This window comes from Pseudorca crassidens, chromosome 19, assembly GCF_039906515.1.
Source record: "Pseudorca crassidens isolate mPseCra1 chromosome 19, mPseCra1.hap1, whole genome shotgun sequence".
In the NCBI taxonomy this organism is placed as follows: domain Eukaryota; kingdom Metazoa; phylum Chordata; class Mammalia; order Artiodactyla; family Delphinidae; genus Pseudorca; species Pseudorca crassidens.
In genome coordinates, this window is record NC_090314.1 from 11,957,377 (window position 1) to 11,980,490 (window position 23,114).

General features: G+C 45.9%; 1 long non-coding RNA gene and 1 pseudogene across 1 annotated transcript; one reads left to right on the forward strand and one right to left on the reverse strand.

Moving 5' to 3' along the window:
• Nucleotides 1-1,886: 1,886 nt before the first annotated feature.
• LOC137213124 (uncharacterized) lies at nucleotides 1,887-13,328 on the forward strand. Its single transcript, XR_010937791.1, has 6 exons — nucleotides 1,887-1,979; nucleotides 4,484-4,552; nucleotides 7,115-7,281; nucleotides 7,381-7,582; nucleotides 8,666-8,708; nucleotides 9,237-13,328. It is a non-coding gene; the product is annotated as an uncharacterized lncRNA (long non-coding RNA).
• On the reverse strand, nucleotides 5,048-7,024 carry LOC137212512 (FUN14 domain-containing protein 2-like; annotated as a pseudogene).
• Nucleotides 13,329-23,114: the final 9,786 nt, after the last annotated feature.

Here is a 23,114-nt window from a genome sequence, read left to right on the forward strand (position 1 = left end):
TTATTTATTTGGTTGCGCCGGCTCTTAGTTGCATCACGTGGGCTCCTTAGTTGTGGCTCGTGAGCTCCTTAGTTGTGGCATATGAAGTCTTAGTTGCGGCATGCATGTGGGATCTAGTTCCCTGACCAGGGATCGAACCCGGGCCCCCTGCACTGGGAGCACGACGTCTTAACCACTGTGCCACCAGGGAAGTCCCGCAGAATGTTGAGCCTGGAATGTATGATGCAAATTTGTGGGGATAGTTGGAAGTGGGAGTTCATGCTTCAGGTCTTTAGGAAATTAAGTAAAAGAATCCAGGCTGCAAAATAATATATACAATATAATCCCATCTATGTAGTATCCTCCCCAATAAAAATCCCTGCCATTGCTCTATATTTCCTTAAATCACTCCAGTGATTGTCGCTTTTCTCCTGTATTTTCATCCTCTCCCCCTCCATGGATTCTCTCCATGTTCAAAGACTTCCCCATCAAAAATTCCCCACCTGACCTCCTGGTCCCTCTCCAGCCATTGTCTTACCTTCCTCTTTATTGCCTCAAGCTAACCTTGCTTTGGGGAATAAAGAGAGGGGCTGTGGCCTGGATTTGGGGGAGGCAAACCAGGGAGGGTTCCAGGGTTGTGGAGTTACAGGCTTGTCAGAGGTATTAAAGAGACTGGTAAGGCACCAAAGGCTAGAAAACTTAGGAATATTTGGGTTACAGATTGACGTGTGTGTTTGTGTGTGTGTGTATCTGTGTGTAGGTATTTATGTTTGTGTATGTATGTTTGTGTATATGTTTATGTATGTGTATATGTTTGTGTCTGTGTGCATGTGTATGTATGTTTGTGTGTATATGTGTCTGTGCATGTATGTATGTGTGCATGTCTGTTTATGTTTGTCTGTGTGTGTGTGTGTGTGTGTGTGCGCGCACACATGTGCATGCTGGGAAGGAGAGTCAGAGGAGAGGAAACCATGTCCAAGTTAGCCTTTCCTGCCCCTCGTTGTGTCCCCTGAGAGGACTATCCCTCGGGATCACTCTCACCTGAAGAGACACAGGGCAGCCTACTCCCAGCTCTGTTCAATGCTGCGTGAAGGTGCTGTGATGTTTCTTGGCAGCAGGGAAACCAACCAGTTCGAGTGATTCTCCTATAAAACTCCATTGTCTCACATGAGTTAGAATCCCCCAGGAGGCCTGTCTTGGTTTGAGTCTCTTGCAGAAGGGTCTCTCCCTGAGAGAAAGGCTTGAGGGAGGGAGTTTTCTTGGGAACTGGTTCTAGAAAGAAGGAGGGAAGACAGGGGGAGTGGGGCAGGAACCAGAGACCAGTAGGGATGCATCACCGGGGTTGTTGCGTGCTCCAGGAGCTTTGGGCTATGGGACCCCCCAGCATCTCCTGAGCTACCAACCTAAAGGAGGGGTGGCTGGAGCATTGCCCCACAGCTCCTGTTCCCTGTGGGTTCACTCCTCGGCAGGTCTGGGCTGTACTTGGCTGACCAGGCAGCTCCTAGCGGTGCTGGCTCATGCTGGAGGTGGGATGCTGTCAGCAGGAGGACCTGCCCGAGCTCACGTGGCACTACCCCCTCTGCTGTGGCTGAAATAGGAAGCAGTCAGGGGGATGTGATGTAGGGCATCAGAGGTGTCTACCGCAGGCCCTATCCCCAGACTGCAGAAAGAAACAAGAGGATGCTCAATAGCAACCAATACATAAGACCCCTGAGAATGAACTTAGGAAATGTGTAAGATGTGTACGAAAACAGCTGTAAAACTCTAATGGAGATCATAGAAATACTTGAGTGCAGCCAACTTATCCTTGGCTAGGGAGTCTCAACGGGGCAATGGTTTTAATTTCTCCTAGATTAATGTATAAAGGCAAGGTTATTCAAATCAAAATTCCTATGCAATTTTTTTTAGGAATTTGACAACATGAATAAATGTGTGAGAATAACCTGCAGGAGAAAACCCAACAATCAGGGAACTTGTCCTATCAGATATTAAAATAGAAGGTAAGTAATTAAACCACACTTGGCACTGGCATGGGGATGGACAGATGAATCAGTGACACGGAATAGACTCCAGAAACGGATCCGGGGACTTAGTAGGGGCTGTTTTGTTTGTAAGTGACAGAAATCCAGTGGGAACCAGCATAAGCAAAGAAGGAGTTTATCAGAAGGATTGTGGGGTGTCTCATGGGATCTCGGGGCAGGGGTGCAGCTGGGGCTCATGATTCGAAAGGGGGACTGGAGCTCTATAGAGGACCCAGGAAGTTCTTTCTGTGTATCAGCGGTGCTTTTTTCAGAGCATCTTCCTCATTCTTCTCTCTTATTGCAGGATGGCTTCTCTGCTCTTCAGTTCACATGCTTACAGTACTCCTGGGTTTTATAGCCTACATATTCTCTCTCTCCCTCTCTCCCCCCTCCACCCCGTCTCTTTCTCCCCAAACTCCCAGGGAAGACACTGATTAGCTCTCTTTGGGTCAGCTAACTTTGTGCCAATAAACTGGAGCCAAGGGTAGGGTCATGTCATGGCATCTGCTGTAGTGACCACATGGAAAGGAGGGGGAGGGTTTACAGAAATGTGGTGATTGGGGGATGGAGGCAGGGATGTGCAAGCCAAACAATAGATATCTATTATATCCAAGTGCATATAGGAATTTAATAGATAGCTGTGATGTAATAAGAAATATATATTTGGTATCTGTCCCCAGTTCCTGACACAGAGCTCCTAAATCCCTTGGAATTTCCTTGGTGATAAGAGCATCTTTTTTTCTAATGAGGCTCCTCTTGGTGGAGTCCTTCCTGGATGGCTTCAGGATGGGGGCTGCTCACCAGAAAGACAAAGCCATGATGAAAAACTTGGAACTTTCAGTCCCACCCTCCATCCTCCATGGAGAGGAGAGGGGCTGGAGACTGAGTTGATAACTGATCAATAATAATTGATCATGCCTATGTGGTGAAGCCTTCATAAACCCCCTAAACTTCAGGGTTTGGAGAGCTTGTAGGTTGGGAAACACATTCAAGTATCAGGAGAGTGGGGCCCTCTCAACTCCACAGGGACAGAAGCTCTTGCACTCAGCACCCTCTGGACTTTGCCTTATGAAACCCTTCATCTGCCTGTTCATCTATATCCTTTATCATAGCCTGTATAATAAATCAGCAAATGTGTTTCCCCGAGTTTTGTGAGCCCTCATAGCAGATTATTGAACCTGATGAGGGCTGGTTTACAGCTGGTTGGTCAGAAGAACAGGTGACAACCAGGACTTGTGATGGTATCTGAAGTGGGGACAGTCTTGTAGGACCGAGTGCTTAACCTGTGGGTCTGTGCTAACTCCAGGTAGCTGGTGTCATAATTGAATTGTGGGACACCCCGCTGGCATATGCAGAGTTTGAGAATTGACTGGTGTGTGAAAATCCCCCACATTTGATGTCAGAATTGTTGTGAATAGAGGAAACCAGAGTTTTCCTTTAATAATTAAGGAGACATTTCAAATCGGAAATGAAAAGATGCAAATTCTGGTGGGACACTTATCCAATTCATTGACCTCATCACTTAAAAAATATTGGATGATGGGATAATTCATTTCTTATGTGCCATCTTTCTCAATTCTGAATGCCTGGAATGCTACTTCTCAAAAATGCCAGTTCAAATATTACATTTTATGCTGACGGACCAGGAATAGTAAAATTGGTACGGAAAAGTTATGGTTACCCCATCGTTTTAATAAGAGGTGAAGAAAACTTCAAATTTCAAAGCTTAAAACCCTTTCTATGAAATAAAACTCCAAGAACTTCTTCCCCCCTGAAGTCACATGTTTTGCCCAAAATAAACTCTTTTGAAATAGCCATGGAATGCATTCCACCTGTATGGTGGAAAGCTTCCTGTGGATAATATCTTTTTATTTATTTATTTATGGCTGCGTTGGGTCTTCGTTGCTGTGTGCAGTCTTTCTCTAGTTGCAGTGAGCAGGGGATACTCTTCGTTGTGGCGCACGGGCTTCTCATTGCGGTGGCTTCTTTTGTTGAGGAGCACGGGCTCTAGGCACGCGGGCTTCAGTAGCTGTGGCGCACGGGCTTAGTTGCTCCGGGGCAAGTGGGATCTTCCCGGACCAGGGCTCGAACCCGTGTCCCCTGCATTGGCAGGCGGATTCTTAACCACTGTGCCACCAGGGAAGTCCTCCCGTGGATAATATCTTAATGCCCCTAAATGATTCACCGTCTGGAAATCAACTGATTTCCCTAAGGACCTTCCACCAAACACCATACCTTCAGCACATACATTTAGCATAAATTCGCCCATATTCAGATTTTTCAATTATAGTGCTTATGTTGCCATTTTTGTCAGGATAATAATAGCAGGTACCAACAGTTCTGTTTCTGTAATCTAAAACCAACTAAAAAGGAAAGTAGAAACCTAGATGCCAAAATATTTCATACTTAAAGGCAAATGCTTTAAGTTAATTTCCACGCAGCACATAATAACCAGGTCTATGCACTTGCTACTTCTTTTCCAGATCAACAGTTTGGAACAGCATTTGAGGATCCACTCAACCTCCAAGGTGACACATCTTGGAACAATTCTGGTAAGTGTCCAAGGTGTGGGGGAGAAGAAACATTCTTGCTGACCTAGAGATTAGCCAAGTGAGGCATGTGCTGGAGAAGGGTCTCTTCCATGGTCATCAAGTTCATGTTAGGGCCATATTAGTTAGCCTGTACCAACAGATGTCTGTAGAAAGCCATTCGGATTTGCCACGGCAGGGAGGAGGACCCGGGAGAAGAGGAGGAGGAGGCAGTGTCTCTCTCTCTCTCTCTTTTTTTTTTGTTGTTGTTTGTTTTTTTTTTTTTGCGGTACACGGGCCTCTCACTCTTGTGGCCTCTCCCGTTGAGGAGCACAGGCTCTGGACGTGCAGGCTCAGCGGCCATGGCTCGCGGGCCCAGGCGCTCTGCGGCATGTGGGATCTTCCCGGACCGGGGCACAAACCTGTGTCCCCTGCATCGGCAGGCGGACTCTCAACTACTGCGCCACCAGGGAAGCCCTCTCTCTCTTTTTTTTATAAGTCCTCTCCCCCACTTCCTACTCAGTGTCTCCTGATGGAGCGTAGAGTCTGCTGGTTGGGAAACACAACTGACACATTTTGATGAACGATGGAAGGGGAAAAAACCCATCCAGGGACAATGGAAGTGGAATCGTCCTCCTAAGGATGCCATACCAAGCCAAAAGCCTCCGAAAAGTACCTGTCACTGGAACATTCTTCCTCACAAATGATGCCATCTTCTTGGTTTTGCTTTTGAGGTCAATAGGTATCTGGTTGCTCTTAGGGATCTTCAGCAATTTCTGGGCTTTCTTCATATCCTTCTCTACTCGATGCCAGTAAACTTTTTTTTTTTTTTTGAAAGTACAAATACTTTATTGCTCACCTTTCACACAAAGCACACCTCCAGCCATTTTCTTTCACAGCTTGACAATATTCACGTGTACAAAAACCCAGCAAGAAGCGTCATGTAGATTTCAGTAACGGTGAGTGTCAAACATCAACGCAGCCAGGCTTTTGTTTTCTGCAGCAATAATAAAGGGCCTCCTGCTTTAAGCAAAAATCTGTCCTCTTATTTGGTAGTGCATTTTTTCCATTACAAGAAAAGTCTCCTGCCCAAAGCAAACTAACTTGTATTTGCTGAGCCAGTGGTATTAACTTGTGCATAAAACAAATTTCAGTTTGCTGTTTCTTCTAGCAGATTTCAAGTAAAAATAAGGTTGAAGGAGGAACTTGTTTTGAATGGATGCCGGTCAGTTTGAATTGCTATCCTTAACTAAATGCCTACATGTACTATAGGTTCACAGCTTAGTTTGCTTTTATAATCTTTATGGATTTTGGCGTGTTCAAGGTTTTCAGAGTTGAGCATATGGTACAGTATTCCATCGAAAGGATAAGGCTACTGAATGTGCTATCTGCAGAAGGACTCATTTGATAGGAACTGACCTCAAAGTTCTATCATGAAGCAAATGTTGCATAACCTCTCAGAATAAAAAGCCAATCAGGACAGAACTGTGCTTGGAAAATAGGCCTTAGAATACTTTAAGGAAAATGCATATAAATGGATTGTTACTATGAGGAAGGTTTCCTAGTTGTAAATCTAAAAAAAATGTAGGAGAATCTTCATTTTTCAAAACTGCGTATTGAAAACATGAAAACTACTTATTCAAGTAAGCTGCCAGTACACTTTGATGCACCCGGTATGGTTTGCAAACTGAAGGAGAAGAGAGAATCTGCCTCTCACAGACGTTGCAGCCAACCCAACCTCTTGGAAAATGAACCCCATGTGCCATCCAGGGATGCCTCCCATCAACAGTGGGGTGGTCACACTAGGCTTTTCTGCACGGGGCCCAGACTCCTCCCCAGACATGACTGCTCTTAAGCAAATCATGCAAGGTCCAGTGGTTCAAAACCTTCCTCAGAGTTTCCTTGCCTGGACACAGCCATGTAGGCAAGCTCGTCTCCTGGGGACACTGCAGGGGCTCCTTGTGGCCCCTTCAAATGATCTTTCCCTTGTCATGCTTACTGCCCTTCTCGGCGAGCTTGAAGCAACTATAATTAAAATTATAATCCTTTCGTACCCTGAATTCCCTTGCTCCTCTTTCCCTCTGTCTTTCTCACCAGGCAAAACTCCAACCCCAGTTAAATTCTTTTCCTCTTGCTCTGGTCCTGCACCCAGGCAGGTGGATGTGGCTGTATGAAGCAGTTCCAATAACAACAAAAACACCAGCACAGGGCTTCCCTGGTGGCGCAGTGGTTGAGAGTCCGCCTGCCGATGCAGGGGACACGGGTTCGTGCCCCGGTCCGGGAAGATCCCACATGCCATGGAGCGGCTGGGCCCGTGTACCATGGCGGCTGAGCCTGCACATCCGGAGCCTGTGCTCCGCAACGGGAGAGGCCACAACAGTGAGAGGCCCGCGTACCGAAAAAACAAAAAACAAAAAAACCCCACCAGCACGTGATGACCTGTCTGACTTTAAAATTGTGACCAACTTCAAGTGACTCTTCATAACTGCCCGACATTCCTGCAGGTTCTATACATTGATCTGCTCTCCATTTCTCCAAAATCGTTGTTTTATAATTTTCCCTCTCTTGATCCTTCCTCACTTTCAGTCAATGACCTTGCTTCTTACTTCACTGAGAAAATGTCTGGTCTGATGAGAAGCCCCCCCACCCCGCCCCGCCGACCCATACTCCGTGGTGGAGACCACCTGGATCGGCACTGATCTCATCTCCTCTCACCGATCGTGGGGGAATTCACACCCCAGCCTCCCTTGGAGGTAGGTTGCGTCAGTGTGACTGGCTTCTGTAGTGTGTGTCCAGGCCTGGCCATAATGCGTCCTACTTGGTCCCTCTCATTCTGTCTCTTTACTTCTCAGCTGGCCAGATGGAAGGGATCCTAAGGAGGCCCTAACGGACAGCAGAGCCGAGGATGGCAGGGGCCTGGACCCCTAAGCCGCCCCACTGAGGAAACCTGTCCTCCTTTGTACTGTGATGTGAGTGAGAAACACGCTTTGTGATGCTAAACCACTGAGATGGGCGTTACAGCAGCTAAGGAGACACTCACTTTCCCACCTCCAGGTACCAACTCCCATGCCTGCATCTCCAACCACACACCTCTCCTTCCCTTTTGTTAATGGTGGTGGAGCCTCTCTGCTCCTATCAAAGACCCTGGAGCCCACACCTCCTCACTGATTCCAGGGCTTCCCTCCCCTCTGCACCCATGAGTTTTCTCTCCCTGCTGAACCATTCCCACAAGTTACAAACAAGCTCTCCCCACTCCCGCCTCAGACTCCCGCTCTCTGGAACACGGACCACTTCAGCGAATTCTCAGCTTCTTTGCTTCTCTTTAGAGCGAAACTCTTTGAGTTGCTTTTTCGTTGTCTTCACTTCCTCACCTCCTAGTCTCTTTTTAATAAAAAAATTAATATTAAGAGATATTTCAAACCTACAGAAAAACAGAAGAAAAATAATCCATATACCCAGCATCTAGCTTTCATAGGTCTTAATATTTGGCCGCATGTATTGCTGATATATTTTTAAAGAGATACCTACTCATTTAAAGCCACCAGCATATCTGTTTCCAAGCCCATCCTGTCCCTTTCTCTTTCTAGGTAAACAAACCGCCCTGAAGTTAATGAGTTTTTTTTTTTTTTGGGGGGGGGAGTTAATGAGTTTTTGTGTTTTAATTTGTTTACGTAGTATGTGCCCGTTACCAAAGGCTAGCATTATTTTGTGTGTTTCTAGACTTTACATACATAATATCCTACTTATAAATCATTCTACAAGTTGCTTTTATTCACCCAACATTTTGTCTGTGAGATGTATCCATGTCAATGTATGTAGAAATATTTTTATGTCCATATAAAACTGCAAAAGGGTTCCATTTTTTGACTACTACGATCTCCCTCTCTCCCATTTTAATTTTCCTTCTGATGCTCAGTTGGGTTGTTTTCAAGGCTTTGCTATAACAAAATTTTCAGATTTCTATTTCTTCTTGAGTAACTTTTGGAAAGTTATACTTATTCTAGTAATTTGTCCATTCTATTTTTATTTTCAAATGTCCCAATATTGTTTATAGTATTCTATTTCTTTTTAATCTCTGCTATATCTGAAGTTATATTTCCTTCTGAATTGCATTTTTGTCGTGATTGGTGTTCTCAGTCAATTTCAAAGAAACAACCTTTGGCTTTGCTGATAATCTCTGGTGAGTCTCTGTTTCCTATTTAATTAATCTTGGCTCTCAGCTTTCTTTGAGTTATTCTGTTCTTTTCCTAACTTTTCTAAATTTATTTATTTTATTTTATTTTAATTTATTTTTGGCTGCGTTGGGTCTTGCATTGCCGTACGCAGCAGGGGCTACTCTTTGTTGCGGTGGCTTCTCTTGTTGTGGAGCACAGGCTCCAGGTGCGTGGGCTTCAGTAGTTGCCATATGCGGGCTCAGCAGTTGTGGCTCACGGGCTCTAGAGCGCAGGCTCAGTAGTTTTGGCGCGTGGGCTTAGTTGCTCTGCGGCATGTGGGATCTTCCCAGACCAGGGCTCGAACCGTGTCCCCTGCATTGGCAGGTGGATTCTTAACCGCTACGCCATGAGGGAAGCCCCCACTCCTAACTTATAAAGAAGGCTATTTAGTCTATACTTTTCTTATTTATTTATTTTGGCTGCACCGGGTTTTAGTTGCGGCATCCAAAAATATGGTTCCGGAAGGTGAGAGGACCATTCTGGTGTATCCTCAGGGTAGAGCAAGAAGCAGGAACTGGAGGGAGTGAGGCTGGAGCTGTTCCCTGACCAGGGATCGAACCCGGGCCCCCTGCTTTGGGAGCACGGAGTCTTAGCCACTGGACCACCAGGGAAGTCCAGTCTGTGCTTTCTAATAAAAAGACGTGAGAATATAAATTTTCTCCTATGTTCTGCTTTTGCTGCATCCTACAAGTTTTGATGTGTAATATTTGTAATATTGCTCAATTCTAAATATTTAAAATTTGTTGCTGTTTTTTTTTGATTTATAAGACATTCGAAGTGGGTTTTTAAATTTCCAACTGTACAAGAATGTTTAAATTTCTCTACTTGTTAATGGCTTCTTACTCACTGAGGTTTGTTGAGAGATCTATATGATATTCCTTCCTTGAGACTTGTTGAGACTTGCCTCCATCCTGTTACTCAGCCAATTTAGTATAGATTCCAGGTGTGCTTGAGTAGACTGCGTAATTTTTAATTCTTTGGAGCAGGGTTTTATATGTGTCATTAAATCAAGTTTTAAAATTGGGTTTTTCAGATCTTCCATATCTTTGCTATTTTGGGAGGGGGGCATTGATCGATTAGTAATTGCAAGAAGCATGTTGAAATCTCCCACAATGATGGTGGATTTGTAGTTTCTCTCTGTAGTTCTATCAAGTTTTCCCTTTATGTTTGTTGAGGTTATTTCATTTAAGTTCCTAGAATTCTACAGTTGTTATATCTTTAAAGAATCTTTGAATCTTTTATCATGTTATAGGAAGCCCTCTATCTCTGAAATGCCTTTTCTGTGGGTCCAGGACCACTAGCCAATGCATCCCTCTGAGAGCTTGGATACAGCCTTGGGATCAGCGGTCAAGCCTGGAAACGATGTCCAAGGTGGAACGGGAATGCAGGGCAGAGACAACATGGTGAGGAAAAAGGGAACGTAGCATGGAGGATGGACTTGGTATGCCGCTGGACGGGATAAAAGGGTGTAAGTCTTCCAACGGTTGACCGTTTCTTGCATCCTGGCACGTGTGATGCTGGTTTATGGTGGTGACCTATTTTATGCTCCTCCTGGGGGACAACAGTCACCTTGTGTTATGTGTCAGGCTGGGGCAGCGGGACCTGGAGAAACCAAGCAAACAAGGAAAAGATTACTGGGGAGTGTGGCTACATCCTGTATTAGTCAGAACTCCCTTTTTGGAAGTGGTAGAAACCAAAAGAAGAATTTATTGACTCATAAAACCAAACCTTGTGAAGGACAGGGGTGGAGCTGATCTTTGAGGCTCCTGGAAGGAACCCAAATGCTGTTAGGATGCTCTGTCTTTTTCTGCACGTTGGCATGTTTCTCCCAGATCTGCTTCTCCATGAGGCCATAACCACTGCTGCTAGCCGTTCTAACATCCTCAAATCTCCAAAAGGGACTTCCAATTCAAACACGTCTGCAGAAAAGTCAACTTTAAATGCTTTGCTTGAAAATTACATAAAAGCAATAAAGAGAATGGAAAATTCCATTTTCAGTAAAACGAGAAAATAGACCTATCCACAGACAGCAAAATTCCAGCTGTGAGTAAGCAGAGGTTGTGATTAGAAGAAAGGGAAGGTGGGAACACGGCAAGAGGATGGAGGGGCTGCAGCTGTCTGAAAGTCTGAGCAAAAATATGGTTCCGGAAGGTGAGAGGACCATTCTGGTGTATCCTCGGGGTAGAGCAAGAAGCAGGAACTGGAGGGAGTGAGGTTATTCTGTTCACTGTTTGTTCAGTGAAGCAGAGGAGTTGGGGCTCCACAAAGACTCCCACAGTTGGGCCTTATTTAGAGGAAGCAGCTGAGGAGAGAACCTTTGGGCTGTGATGCTGGGAAGGACACTGTGCAAATATTGACCTAGGAAAATCCAGCTCATTCAATGACGAGTCCAAGACAGTAACTAGCACAGCACTGAGAAGATATACCAAAGGGAAAAAAATGTGGGAGACAGCCATAAAATTCACAAGTAGAGAAAGAGTACCCACCAGAAAAAATTTTGCCAGGGAGCAGCTGAAAACACCGATTGAACATTTTCCTAGGGATTAAAAAAAATTAATTAAGCAATCATCCTGATGAAGGAAGATACAAAGGCAGAGGTGCAAGAGCTCAGAAAAGAGATTATGGGACAACAGGGGCAGATGGAATGAGAGCTGGCTGAATTTCAAGAAGCAATGGAAGGAAAACATCACAAACATTAGAGAAATGAAAATGAAATTGGGGGAACACATTTAAATATATGACTTCAAGACAGTTTTTCTGAGATAAAAGAGACTTGACTCTATACAGGGAAAGAAAAAGCTCTATGGCAGGGAAAACTGATCAAGTTATTGAATTTTTAAAAATACAGAATTTTTTGAACAGCCAGGAAAAAAGTCAAGTCACTTAAAAGGGGATAAAAATCAGGCTAGCCTTGGATGTCTGCAGACCCATATCAAATGCCAGAAGAGATGGCACAAGATAGTCAGGGAAAGAAAACATGGGTTAGGATTTTATAAAAAGGTCACTGACGGTTTTCTCTCCTCCACCCCCAACTCCTTCTGGCATCTTTTTTTTTTTTTTTTTCCGGTATGTGGGCCTCTCACTGTTGTGGCCTCTCCTGTTGCGGAGCACAGGCTCCGGACGCGCAGGCTCAGCAGCCATGGCTCACAGGCCCAGCCGCGCCGCGGCACGTGGGATCTTCCCGGACCGGGGCACGAACCCGTGTCCCCTGCATCGGCAGGCGGACTCCCAACCACTGCACCACCAGGGAAGCCCTGGCATCTTTTTAGTGTCTCAATAGTTTCTCTTTCTCCGGAATCTGACAGAGTTGGAATCATATACCATGTAGCCTTTTTAGACTGGCTTCTTTCACCTAGTAACGTGCATTTAAATTTCCTGTTTGGCTTGATCGCTCACTTCTGTTTAGCACTGAATAATATTCCATTGCATGGAAGTGCCACGGTTTGCTGATCCATTCACCTATTGAAGGACATTATGGTTGCTTCCAAGTTTTGGCAATTATGAGTAAAGCTACTGTGGGCAGGTTTTTGTGTGGACCTAGGTTTTCTCTTGATTTAGGTAAACACCTGGGTGCGTTGTAAGGTCATGCTTACCTCACCTGGATTGTAAGGTAAGCCTACGTTTAGCTTTGTAAGAAACTGCCAACTTGTCTTCCAAAGTAGCTGTGCTATTTTGCATTCTCGCCAGCAATGATGAGAGTTCCTGTTGCTCCACATTTTTGCCAGCATTTGTTGCCAGTGTTTTGGATTTTAGCCATCTCATAAGTGTGTAGTGGTACCCACTGTTGTTTTAATGTAAAATTCCCTAATGACAAATAATGTTGAGCATCTTTTCAGATACTTCTTTGCCATCCATGTGTCTTCTTTGGTGAGGTGGCTGTTCAAATCTTTTCTCCATTTTTCAATTGGGTTGTTTGTTTTCTTATTGTTAAGGTGGTGTTGTTCTTGTTTTTCGCTACACCATGTGGCATGTGGAATCTCAGTTCCTCGACCTGCAGTGGAATCACAGAGTCTTAAACACTGGACTGCCAGGGAAGTCCCTTATTGTTGCGTTTTAAAAGTTCTTTGTAAATTTTGGACACAAGTCCTTTATCAGATATATGTTTTGCAAATATTGTTTTTCCCAGACTGTGGCTTGTCTTTTTATTCCCTAAACCATAGACAGTTTTGAACATGTATGATCTCGGGAAATATTGTTCTCACGAGCTCTTTTGTGTGTGTGTGTGGGATTCCAGTTCCCCGACCAGGGATTGAACCCGGGCTCTCAGTAGTGAGAGTGTAGAGTCCTAACCACTGTACCACCAGGGAATTCACATCATGAGCTCTTCTTAAAGAAATTACTAGAGGATGAACTTGAGTCAACCAAGGGATAACTGAGTAAATTTTAGTGAGGGGAAGGTAGTGAATGTTGAATATATTTAGCGTAGAAATAAGACTAAAACAAAAATTCAGTGGTAGAGTTGAGAGAAGGAAGGAGGGAAGATGAAAATACACGTTAATTCATTTGTTGTTCATAAAAAACAAATTTGAAAAGCTTCATCATTTTCTAAAAAAATATTATTCATCAAAAATATCCCAGAAGCGGGGGCTTCTCTGGTGGCACAGTGGTTGAGAGTCCGCCTGCCAATGCAGGGGACACGGGTTCGTGCCCTGGTCTGGGAGGGTCCCACGTGCTGCGCGTGGCCACTGGGCCTGCATGTCCGGAGCCTGTGCTCTGCGGCGGGAGAGGCCGCAGCGGTGAGAGGCCCGCGTACCGCAAAAAAAAAAAAAAAATCCCAGAAGAGAGAAAATATAAACAGACATTTCTAATAAAAGAAGTAGTTTTCAAAGAGCCAATAGCTTCCCCTAAAGGATCAGACTCAGATGGTTTTGCAAAAAAATCTAACATACCTTTAGAGATTATGTGGATACTGTTCCAGGGCACAGAAAAATAGGGAAAGAAATCTCCAAATTATTTTAATTAAGGCAATACATCATTAATTCCAAAGCTTAATAAAAATTACACAATTATTATTTACCTATTTTAGTTATAAATATTGATACAAAAATACTAAATAATATATTAGCAAATGTAATCCAGCAACACATTAAAAGAATTGGGACCCAATATCTATATACAAAATAGATAAACTACAAGGACCTACTGTATAGCACAGGGAACTATATTCATTATTTTGTAGTAACTTATAATGGAAAAGAACCTAAAAAAGAATATATATATAACTGAATCACTTTGCAGTATACCTGAAACTAACATGACGTTGTAAATTAGCTATACTTAAATTTAAAAAATTGTTTTAAAAAAAGAATTGGTACCATTATGACAAAATGGACTTTATTTAGGAAATGCAAGGATGGTTCAATATTATCACCCTTCTACCCATGCTTAATTTTCATATAATAATAACAATATCACACTTCTACCCAACATGGGGCAACTCTTTTTCATTCCAGTAAAGACGCCCAAAAAAGGGGAGACAGAAAGTCCTATCATTCCCCTTATCCATCTCTGGGTGATGTTAATGTCTCCTCTAGCTCTGTCACAACCACTCCTGGATATTATGTGACCTGAAAAATAAAATTTAAAGTTAACCACCACCACCACTCTTTATATGATATGGGAGGAGAAAGGAAAAGGGGAAAAAGGAAATCACTGGTTAATGGGATCAAATCTGTAACAAGCAAGGAAGAAGAAATACATATCTGCTACAGTCCTTCTTTCTGTTATGGGTACAGAGCTGTAGTTCATCTTTATGATGTCATTCTTCCACTACCCATGCCCTGTTCCCTCTGCCCTCAGCATGCACTAAAGTAGGCAGACAGGGTGCCTTTTCCTGGTGGGAAACACAAACCTTCATTCCTGGAGAGTCGCTGGTTTTTCTGCCTTTATTAGGTTGTTGTAGTCTTCCATTAAGTTTTACTATAAGGCATGGGTGGACCAAGGGCTGCCCGTGAATCCTCCGAATTCTAGGTTTTTGTTTTTTTTCCCGGTACGCGGGCCTCTCACTGTCACGCCCTCTCCCGTTGCAGAGCACAGGCTCCGGACGCGCAGGCTCAGCGGCCATGGCTCACGGGCCCAGCCGCTCCGCGGCATGTGGGATCTTCCCAGACCGGGGCACGAACCCGTGTCCCCTGCATCGGCCGGCGGACTCTCAACCACTGCGCCACCAGGGAAGCCCCGAATTCTAGATATACTCCTCCCTGCCACTGTTGTGTAGGAGCAACCCCATTCCTTCTTGATAACCATGATCGATCATTCCAGACAGTATAGTAACCTCTCTGTGGTTCAGTGGCAGGAGGGGCCCAAAATGGTCATGGGGACGATACCATTTCCAGTTCAGTGCAACCAATCATGTTTCCTCATGGAAGCATTTCACCCTTGGGAATTAATGACTCTAAAGTTGGTAGAACAGAAGCTAAATATGAGTTAGTTATTAAATGGAATAGGGAGAAGAACCCTTTGATTTCTGGACCTGTGAATCCAGGCTATGGGAGGAACCATTCAAAGTCTATAGAGCCTCCTGTAGGACAGCACCCCAGTCTCACAGGGTGTTGTCGCCCAGCTGGCACAGTTAGGCAGTGTCGACTAAATCATCCCACCAGAAGTCAGATAAGCTGCTTCTGGGCGACGAGGTACAAGGAAGGACCAGTGAATCCCATGGGCTTGAGCCCAGTGCTGTACTTCCTTTGTTGTAAAATGAGTTGCAGGCTCAGGAGTACGTTGTGTATACCGCAACTGTGAGTAAGGCTTTCTGAAAGTCCAGGCATGAGTGGTGGTGCTGGCAGAAGCACTGCAGGCAGTGAAGGCAAATCTATAGGCTGAATGATGACTAGATATATATGCTGCCACCTCCATGACGTCCAATACCATTAACCAGTAAAGTGCTACTAGGTGGGTGACTGGCTGGTCTCCAACCTCGCCTCCCCCGCCCCCATCATGAGGTCCAGCTTTTGTATTCTTTCATCTGCATGATACCAGGGACACTTTGGTATCATCTCAATCTCTACCAGTACAGAGCAGATTTCAATCGATTGTTAGAGCTGCTCTCAGCTCCTCTGACTAACTCAGTGAATCCAGAAAGTGCATTCCTATCAATAAAATAACTAGGTGTCACACAGACCTGTCTCTTTAATCCTACGGCTCAAAATGGGCAATGGTTAATGTCTCAAGTGCGTTGCCAAGGTCAGCCTAGCCAGATCATGACCATGGTAGCTCCAGCTTGATCAGACCAGGTCCTGCTTCCTAGTCAGACCTGCATTGGCTGTGGGTCACCCCAGGGTGCCTCAAGGTGGTCACAGGCAGACTTCCACAGTGGGAGGAGTAGAGCATGGATACCAAGAGAGACCTGGACGGGTAGGGGAAAGGCAGGCATGCATCTCTCAGGGAGAGATGTGGACTGCAGAGTTCTCCTATCTCACTCTGGACATTACAACCAGAGACATTAGGACTGGCTTCCCTGAACCCGAGACCAAATGCCAATGTTACAACAATCAGTGAGAGTGCAACTGCTTTTTTTGTGGGGGGGGCAATTTCTTTGGGAGGGGCGGTAAAGCCACAGAAAGGACATATATTCAGAGAGGGCAGCCTATACCTGTGTACAAATACAGAAGCGGTCCCCAAATGCAGGCTTTGTCCAAAAAGCATATCTTCAAGTTGGCCATCAGAGCCTAGGTGCATAAACTTTGTATTATACTCTTGTTAAGGGCTGCACTGTGTCCCTGCAATATTCATACGTTGAAGTCCTAACCTCCGGTACCTCACAATGTGACTGTATTGGGAGACAGGGACTTTAAATAGATAATTAAGTTAAAGAGAGGTAATTAGAGTGGGCGCTAATCCATGACTGGGAAGGGGAAATTTGGATACAGACACATATAGTGAAGACACAAGGAGAAGACGGCCGTCTACAAACCAGGGAGAGAGGCCCTGAACAGATCCTTCCCTCACGACCCTCAGAAGGAACCAAACCTGCCCACACCTTGATCTTCGACTTCCAAACTCCAGTACTACAAGAAAATGAATTTCTGTTGTTTAAGCCCTCCAGTCTGCAGTACTTTGTCCCAGCAGCCCTAGCAAATGAAGACAGCTCCCTTCCTACGTGGATGCGTGTAAAATTCAGAGCCACCTCTGAAAATCTGTGATGCTACAAAAGAGCCAAATCCACCAATAAAAATCTCTCTCCAGAGCAGTTAGGATTATTAAGAAATTAAACCCTACAAGCGAGGAAGGCATCCAGCAAGATTTGTATTGAATTCCCGTTTTGGAATCCCCAAATTCCTCCTTTGCATGACGTCAGCGTGGGCAAGGAAGGCCGGTGTAAAAGGATAGCACTGCTTTGAACAGAGATACCCGCTGGGAGCGTTGACAATGAGGTTGGCCCCCTGTGTCCTTTTAGGGCCCCCTCTGGCCACCCCTGCAGTTTCTAGGCCACACAGCAGAGGAAATGCCTTCTTTCCTCCAATCTAAACCCCCATCATCCTAGCGACCTGCATTCCATCATGCAGAAGGCAGAGGAGGGGCTTTGCTATCAAACAAGCCAGCCTTGTACTTTTAGTAGTTTGTTTTGCTGTGGAGACATTCCTGGGGTGAAAGGAGCAAAAGTTCAACAGGAAGCTTTTAAATTTGGTTTGGATTTTGTAGTTCTTCTCTCCCAGCTCCTTGTCCCCCCCCTCCCCGGAGGTTGGCGGCTTTATCGCCTAGGGAGACCATTCTGCCCTCCCACCAGCTCCCACAGCAGGGCTGTGTTTTCTGCTCTTAGGGAGGAAAAGAGAACAACCCACAAACCTAAAATACAAAATTAGTTCTTTCAAGTTCAATCCAACGTATAATAACATTTTTTGATCTAACAACTACAGTTCAACAACAGTCCAACTGTTGTTCTTTGTCTTGGATACTGTTTAGAAACATAATAGATATTCCAACCTCCCTTAACAAGGGACGGTTCTCAAACAATAAGGTTTGTGGTTCAAGGGAGGGGCTCAATCCTTAAAGGAACATGTCATTTAGGTACCCTGACAAATTGTATTTTTATTGCAAACATTTAAGGACCTCCAAAAACAGAGGGTCATGTGCCTACTGGGGAAATAAAAACTTGGGTTTGTTTTAGGAACAAATGAACTCTTTTGTTATCAGCCTTTTCTGGGTTTGGGGATGTGGGGAACCCGTTTAAAAAATAAGTTAACCAGTTAGAAACACTTAAAACATGAATTCCACACTGGAGGTACAACCTACACAAACAGACATTAAAAACAAATCTACCCGTGGTTTCCAATGCAGAAATTTGTTTTTGTTCAGTAATTTAGCTGTGTGTTTAAGAAAAAAAGTCATTTCCTCAAATAAAGCAAGACTTTTGATCTTGCCTCTTTTTTTTTTTTACTAAACCTCTCTCTTTTTTAAAAAAAATTAATTTATTTTTGGCTGCGTTTGGGTCTTTGTTGCTGCGCGCAGGCTTTCTCTGGTTGCCGCGAGCAGGGGCTACTCTTCGCTGCAGTGCACGGGCTTCTCATTGCGGTGACTTCTCTTGTTGCGGAGCACGGGCTCTACGCGCGCGGGCTTTAGTAGTTGGGGCACGTGGGCTCTAGAGCGCAGGCTCGGTAGTTGTGGCGCACGGGCTTACTTGCTCCCCGGCATGTGGGATCTTCCCAGACCAGGGCTCAACCCGTGTCTCCTGCGTTGTCAGGCAGACTCTTAACCAATGCACCACCAGGGAAGCCCGATCTTGCCATTTTTGACAACATGGAGGGCATTTTGCTGAGTGAAATAAGACAGAGAAAGACAAATATTGTATGATCTCACTTACATGTGGAATCTTACCAAAAGAAGAAAAAAGAAAAATTCCCCAAACAAAAAACCAAAATCATAAATACAGAGAACAGAATGGTGGTTGCCAGAGGTGGGGTATAAGTGGGGATGAGTGAAATGGGAAGTTCTCTGGCCCCTGTGAAAAGTTCCCACCAAGACCTATGGAGAAGAGCAGTCTTGTCCAAGCCAGGGGACAGGACCTGTGTCCCCACCCGCTGTGGGCAGCTGGGCTCCCGACTTAAACAGCTGAGGAGAGGCTGCAGGGCTTCTAGCAGAGCAATCCTCTCTTGCAAAGTCACTTGCAGACAGAGAATTTGTTAGCAAGTTTTACCTGTCAGCTTGGGAAAACAAAAGAAGCTTATGTTCCTTTAACCAGGCACCGGTGTTTCATCATTAAAAGTTAATTAGAAGAAAAGCTATTGCCTGGATGGATCACAGGCAGCTAGGTGGCCCTGAGCCAGGCCGGAGGCAGGAGGCTGGCCTGGGGGTGTCAGGAGTTGGAGACCAGAGGTATATGTGGTGTGAGGGGGTGGGAACAACCTGGGGGATGAATCCAAGACGGAACCAGGAGGTAGAACTCACCTGCTGTCAACGGCAGACCGAACAGTTTAAGACCCAGAGTGCGGATTACCTTCAGAACCGGCCCAGGAGGAAGACTCACTCGGGCCTGACCGGAGGTCCAGGACTGAGCCTGAGTCTGGAGAGGGCGGGGCTTACTCGGGGGTGGGGGTGACAGAGGGTCCCCGGCGGAGGCCGAGGGCAGTGGGGGAGGGAGTGGGCCGCAGGTCCCCCGGCGGCCTGGCAGATGCCCTTCATCACACTTTCCGGGCGGAGCTGGCGAGAAGGGCATCTCCCGGCCTAGCACAGACTCTGGGAAAGGGCCAGAGAGCCCGACGTGTGCGGAGGCCGCTGGGTCCCGCTGGCCTCCCAGCTCTGGGGCCTCCCCGCTCTGGGGCCTCCCCGCCCTCGGCTCCCCGGCGCTCTCAGGCCCATTTGCACGCCGCAAAACCAGCTGGAACTTCCGTGTCAGAAACTTGCTGAACGGGGATGCTAGAAGCATGATCGGTGAAGATATGCTTGCATCTAACCTTGAAGGCAAGAGTTTGAGGGTTCGTTGAGGCCGGTTGTCAAGCAGGCGGGCTGCCGAGACATCGGCAGGGTGATGCTGGCAGAGGCGCTTTGGCAGTGGAGGCGGGCTGGGGGTGGGGGGTTGGTTGGTGGTGATCCTGCCTGGCGGGAGGGGCTGTCTTTCTTCCGGGGGAGCCAAGGGGACGCTCTCTCCTTCTTGGGGGAAGAACCAGATAGGGTGAGAGTGGCATTGCTCTGTGTAGATCCCGCCACCCCCGTTTCCCAAGTTGACTAAGAGAGAGAAGGGAAGCAAAGATCTGATAGAAGAGTGCACTTTCTATCAGTTAAGCACTTTCGTGGAAAGTAAAATTCAAGAGGCCCTCCCCCCTCCCCGCCCCGCCCCAGCTCTTATAAACCTGGGACTTATAAACTTAGTCATCCTGGTTTCTGAACTTGAAACCTGGGCATTACACAGAGAAACTACCACCTTCTGGTGCCACCGTGACACCTTCAGGGTCTTTGCAAGACTTTACCGACTCTAAGAAGTCAGAGTAACCAGTAAGTGTATAGGATTTAAGCTGGAATAAGGTAATAAAAGTTAATAAAAGGGAAATGATCAGAGGAAAAAGTTGCCAAATTGCCCCCAGGAGTTTATTTGTGGAAAACTTTTAGGTATCAGAATGATTCCTTTGCTGTTTAATGTTTCGCTTCAGCTATCTGGAGAGAGGCAAGAAGTTAAAATGTTAGGGGGCGGATGAGCGGGAGAGCCTAGGTCCTCGCAGACTGGCGCATCATGCAGGTGTGACCACGCGGTGGCGCTGCCATCCTGGATGTTGGGAAGGTAAGCGAAAAAGGAAAGAAAAACCCAGCTTCTTAAATGGTGAAAGAGTAAACCCCCCAAAACGTGGAATGACTTTGAACGCCTGTTACAGTAATTTAAATAAGTTTTCCAGAAACACGCATAGGTCAGATTTCACAAATTGAACACACATGTGCTACCAGAAACTAGATTTCGAAAGAACATTATCAGTGCCCCAGAGCCCCTGTGTCCCCTTCCAGTCCTGGCTGCCTCTCTGACTTCTAATAGCACAGGTTAGTTATGCTTGTTTTTGTACTTAAGTAAATGGAACCAGGCCCTACGCACTCTTTTGGGTCTGACTTCTTTCACTTATTAATTGTGAGATTCATCGGGATTGTGGCACAGTCTTGGGGCTGTGTAGTGAAATATGGGTGTGCATCTGTTGGGTATACCCCTGAGACTGGCATTCCTGGGTCATGTGTCCAGATTTAGTACATGTTGCCAAACAGATTTCCAAAGCGATCACATCATTTTAAGCTCCCACCAGTGGTGTATGTGAGTTCCAGTTGCTCCACATCCTCATCAACACTTTTCCTACCACAATAATTTAAAAATGTTATTTCGTCAAAAAAGAAAAGTCGTTAGGGCTTCCCTGGTGGCGCAGTGGTTGAGAGTCTGCCTGCCGATGCAGGGGACACGGGTTCGTGCCCCAGTCTGGGAAGATCCCACATGCTGCGGAGCGGCTGGGCCCGTGAGCCATGGCCGCTGAGCCTGCGCGTCCGGAGCCTGTGCTCCGCAACGGGAGAGGCCACAACAGTGAGAGGGCCACGTACCGCAAAAAAAAAAAAAAAAAAAAAAGGAACAAAGAGACAGAACAGCTTGTCATGTTCTGGAGGCTCCAAGTAGTTTCCTGCAGCTTCTAAGAGTTCAGCGTGTGGGAGACTGGAGATGAGCATGTGTGAGGGTGGGGACAAGGAGCTTGGACCTTTCTTAACTTGTGCTTCTCAAACTGATGCAAGTCTGTGACGCAAGGGATGCACCCAGGGGTGCATGATAGCAAGAGCATTGGCTCTGGAGTCAGACGGACCTGGGTGTGCCTCCTGGCTCAGCCACTTGTTTGTGACTGACGTTAGGGATGTTATTTAATTTCTCTAAGCCTTAGTTTGCTCATCTGTAAAATGGGGGTCATAGCAGTACCTTTGCCATAGGCTGTCATTGGGCTTAACTGAGATGGTGGATGTAGAGCACGTCGTACAAAGCCTGGCACTTAATAAGCTCTCAATAAATGTCAACCTAGTATTATTAGATTATTACTTGGTAATGTGTCAGGTGCATTTTCCCCCCTGGAGAGTCTATTTTGACTCATTAATATTAAAAAAAATTTGTTTTGAATTCTTTTCTTTTTTTTGGCTCTGCCACGCAGCTTGTGGAATCTTAGTTTCCTGACCAGGGATTGAACCCATGCCATCAGCAGTGAAAAGGCGGAGTCCTAACTACTGGACTGCCAGGGAATTCCCGACTCTGTAATATTTATTTTAAAAATTATTTATTTATTTATTTATTTGGCTGTTCTGGGTCTCAGTTGTGGCATGCAGATCTTTAGTTGTGGCACGTGAGCTCTTAGTTGAGGCATGCATGTGGGATCTAGGTCCCTGACCAGGGATCGAACCCATGCCCTCTGTGCTGGGATCACAGAGCCTTAGCCACTGGACCACTAGGGAAGTCCCAGTGATATTTAATTTAAAATTATTTTTATATTAAAAAGTGGTTTGGCAAGTGGATCTCTCAAAGTTTACTCTCCTCTGACATTAGGGGACCGTAGGTGGAAAAGTCTGGAGGCTGAGGTTCCCTTGAGGGCAGCTGAGCCACCATCTTCTCTAGAAAGCCCTCCTTTCTTTTTTCTTTTAATATATATTTATTTTATTTTATTTATTTGGTTGTTCCAGGTTGCTGCAGGCAGGCTCCTTAGTTGTAGCATGTCTGTGGGATCTAGTTCCCTGACCAGGGATCGAACCCAGGTCCCCTGCATTGGGAGCATGGAGTCTTACCCACTGCACCACCAGGGAAGTCCCTTCTGGATTTCTTTCTTGATTCCGAGCTTGTGCTGTCTATGGATCTGTTTCCTTCTCATTTGCGGTCTTCTTGAGGGCAGGCTCCCCGGTTATACCTATACCCCTGGCGTAAGCCCTGAGCTGCACACAGTGGGCGTCTTCTGCCATTACCAGGCCCCTCTGCTTGTATTTGGCCTCATAGGATCTTGTGATCACGTCGAGAAGGCAGAAAGGACTGTGGCTCAAGGAATCTGAGGAAGGTTCCCGAAGGCTGCGTTTCTCAGGTCCTCTTTTACGTTTCACATCTCTAATATCCTCAACCATGCCAGCCTCCCAGTGCCCTTGTGACACGTGTGTCCACAAAAAGTCCCAGGTGACATGGATTTTGTAAACCAGGAAAGGAGAACGAGGCCTCCATCAATAGGGCCACAGCCGGGCAGATATGGGTAAATGCGTCGACGGTGACTGAGGGCGGCGTGACTTCCGCAGGGGCTTTTGGGGAGTGATAGAGCCCTGCTTTACAGAAAAAAAAGGAAGAGCACAGAGTTTGCAGCCCTGCTAGCCCTCCAGCACAGGTCCCTCAATGGAGTTGGTGGGTCGGGCAGGGATGTCATTATTTGCAGGAAACATCAGTCCAACAACTGGGGACTTTC